At 39.0% G+C, this 3,555-nt stretch overlaps 1 long non-coding RNA gene across 1 annotated transcript; it reads left to right on the plus strand.

The window, feature by feature from the left end:
* The first annotated feature begins 888 nt into the window (after positions 1–888).
* On the plus strand, positions 889–3,296 carry LOC135551918 (uncharacterized). Its single transcript, XR_010457391.1, has 3 exons — positions 889–1,163; positions 2,864–3,003; positions 3,127–3,296. It is a non-coding gene; the product is annotated as an uncharacterized LOC135551918 (long non-coding RNA).
* The last annotated feature ends 259 nt before the right edge of the window (positions 3,297–3,555 follow it).

The following is a 3,555-nucleotide window of genomic DNA, read 5'->3' on the forward strand; positions in this document are numbered from 1 at the left end:
TATCTGTGGCCAATGACTTTGAGCCTTCCTGGATGGGCACATCTAATGTAACTCTGTGGCAGCACCCAAGGGGCTAGAATTTTCTAACTCTACCCTTAGACTTGGCAGTGACGTCGTCTCCCCATGAGTGACAGAACACTGAGCCAATCACGACACAACGCTCCGTATTTTCTGCTGACTTGCCCCACCACCACAGAATTCACTGAGCTAGGCTGAAACACCTGCATTTTGGAGCTGCCTTGCTCAAGAAAATAAAAAAGAGACCATGTTTGTATGCAGCTTTATTACATCAAGGATATGTAATATATTTTTTACATTGTTTGCAAACCCTATATGTGACACGTATTAATGCCAAAATAACATGCAAAACAGGAAAGCCCCCCCCCCCACACACACACACAAAAAAAACTGCCCTGAATGACAGGTCACCACAGCAACTAGCCTACAGAAAACTCCTTCCATCAAAGATGAAAGGAAGGAATGAACTATTATTGCTTTCCTTTAAAACTAGTCAGAAAATGATTGCCATCAAAGAGGGAATGAAGGATGCAATTTATATTAGTATTCAACTGATAATGAACTATTATTGCTTTCCTTTAAAACTAGTCAGAAAATGATTGCCATCAAAGAGGGAATGAAGGATGCAATTTATATTAGTATTCAACTGATATTCCAAACTTTCTTTTCATTGTTTCTCCATCAAGGAGTAGCAGTGTAGGCTGGGTCTAAAAGAGGGAGGGCTGGAGGGAGGTTATGAAGGGGAAGTGACTGAAGTTCGAGAGAAATGAAAGTCAAACTATGACCCTTTCTCAATTGTATACTCCTCGAGTCATCTCTCCTGTCTCCTCGTCTCCTTCTCCAAACCCATATGAGTAGAAAGTCAGAAGGGAGAGACCTAAAACTTACTCATCCAATGGGTTTTGAGAAGGAGATGGTGAGTGGGGAGAGAGGACGCGAGGAGTATGCAATTGAGCATCTCCTTATCACTCGGATGCATCAGCAGACGGGATGGGATAGACCGTAAACAACTTTTTTTCAAATTAAAGTCGAACGATTTGATCCCCAGTCATCTCTTGCCTACTCATCAGGGGAGTCGAACCAACAGTCCAACGAACCAGTTGCATTTGATCTACAATCTTTAAGTCAACTATGGTTTTAACAGCGTGAGTATACCTTCTTTCTGCTACTTGCTTGCTTCTTCTACTCTGATTTGCAGTTTTCTACTAAAAGGTAACAGAAATGTGTAGCTTTATTGATGAAGCTTTATTCACAGTTAGGTCTTTCCTAGTAGTGAACAGTCAGATATGTAGCCAGAGTGGTATTTTTTTCAAAACTATTAGTACAAAAGTCTTAACTGATAACACTTGTGATGCCCCTTTCTGAAGTTCAGAACCTTTGATTGAGCATTCATTGGAGTTGAACACATCTTTCACCCCTAAATCATTCATGCAAAATCCAAGTTTCTCATGAAAAACCATGAAAACATTTTGTTTAGTCATCAATACATCAGATAATAAGGTGGTTGCTTACATTTATCCTATTTCACACATGTACAAGTGTGTTTTATACACATGTGAATTGTTTTGTTGTTGCTTATCCTCCTCAGAGAGTGCTGTAACAGCCAGAGATAAACCATTATTGATGCTGGAGCAATTAGGGTCAAATGCCTTGCTCAAGGGCACATTGACAGATTTTTCACCTATTTGGCTTGGAGATTTGAACCAGCAACCTTTGAGTTACTGGCCCGATACTCTTAACCACTAAGCTACCAGTAAAAATATAATACTGTAGCTTGGTTATGTATATTGTGCATTGTATACAATCATTTCAAATGGTAGCACTTTCCAATTTGCCTTGGCCTTTTGAAGCACACTGGCTGATGGAGAAGGATGCTGCAGTATTTACAGCCATATCCATATATGATTTGGTTTGACCTTTCAACCCAAATTGTTCTCAATTGATACATTTATGATGTAAAAAATATATAATTTTAGTGGCTAGGGAAGGTCTACATACTCCTTGCGCAGCCTGGAATTTGTAACCCACGGTTAGGTTTCACCCACGGTTAGGTTTTCAGAAGACTATGGCACGTTTTCCTCTCACTTTTTTTAACCGCCTACAAATGTCTGTACTGAATGAAATATGACCACTACCTTTTTAAAACCATGTCTATCTTTATTTTTGCCCAAACATAATTCAACACAATCACACGTCGCTTTTTGTCTTTTAATAATTTTAAGCATCTTTTAACACAGGCTTAACACCTAACAAACACGTTGTACTTTATGAAAAACTTTAAACATATCCCAGCGCTAATGTCTTGCATTACACCTGGGAAGAAAACAATTCAATTTGCTCAACTTGCCATTGAGTCAACCATTGGCTCAATTTACCTCAAAGGCAAACATTTTGAGAATATTAGCCCACACAGCTACAAGGATGCACTTTCATGCTAGGTTTAGGACCTCATATTTATGCTTATGGAGTCCCCAAATGATGTACAGAACCATCTTAAAATGATATACTTTAGTTTAGATACAAGCATCATGAAACCTCTAACGCAATCAATTCATTTGTCTTTGTGAAAATCCGTTTTTTGGACCTAACTTGCTTTCCACTGTTTCCAGAGGCTTCTTCCTTCACAGACTCCATGAAACGATGACCTCTTCTTAAATATTTGGTCAAATTAATTCAATGTGTATATGGTTTCCTAGAAACAGGTGTGGCTCAACTTACCTCTTTCGCTCAACTTACCCCACTCTCCCCTACCACATGCTTGCAAAAATTGCACCAATGTGATTGAAAGAAATCTTTTCAACACTGTTTCATTTCAAGTTAAAGCAACTGTTCTCTTTCTCCCCAGGCACTGGTTAACGTTAGGTGTTGGTCAATATGCCCTTACAGTGGGAGCAGCAACAGTCTCCACGCCTGCTCTGTTGGGTCTGGGGGTAATAGCTGCTGTCACAGTTGGCTGCTATTACGTCTACAAAACTGGTCATGAGAGTAAGTCATCCGTCTTCTATTTTTGTGTGCATGTGTACGTGTGATTATGGCAAAAATAGGGGTTGGACTCTCGCTCTCTATGGCTCTGCCCAGTCTGAAATAGCACTGCTTCTGTTGTTATAGAAGAAAGGGGAAACCAGAAGAACGCATGATGTGACCCTGCCCCCTGCTGGAGGATTCAGACATCACAACAGAACTCCACAACGCTAGATAATCATAGTTTGTGTTTCAAGGTGTTGTTGTGTTGAGAGCATGGAACTGTGTTAAAAATTAAATGTGCAGTTGCATTTTCACATGTGATTATTATGATTCCTTTTACTAAATACAGCTACAGCTGCATTTCCCAAACAACTATTTAGGGCTGTAAACACAATGTCTACTTAGATACAAATAATGGAATTGAACATAAAAGAAGTATGGATTAATACATATAATTTAGTTTGATACATAAATAGGCAAGTCTTTTATTTATTACTACAAATGATAAATGAAAACATTAATTCAACAGCTTGAGTGTATGGAAGCACAAAACAAGGGTAATACATTATATCT

Source organism: Oncorhynchus masou, chromosome 13, assembly GCF_036934945.1.
Source record: "Oncorhynchus masou masou isolate Uvic2021 chromosome 13, UVic_Omas_1.1, whole genome shotgun sequence".
In the NCBI taxonomy this organism is placed as follows: domain Eukaryota; kingdom Metazoa; phylum Chordata; class Actinopteri; order Salmoniformes; family Salmonidae; genus Oncorhynchus; species Oncorhynchus masou.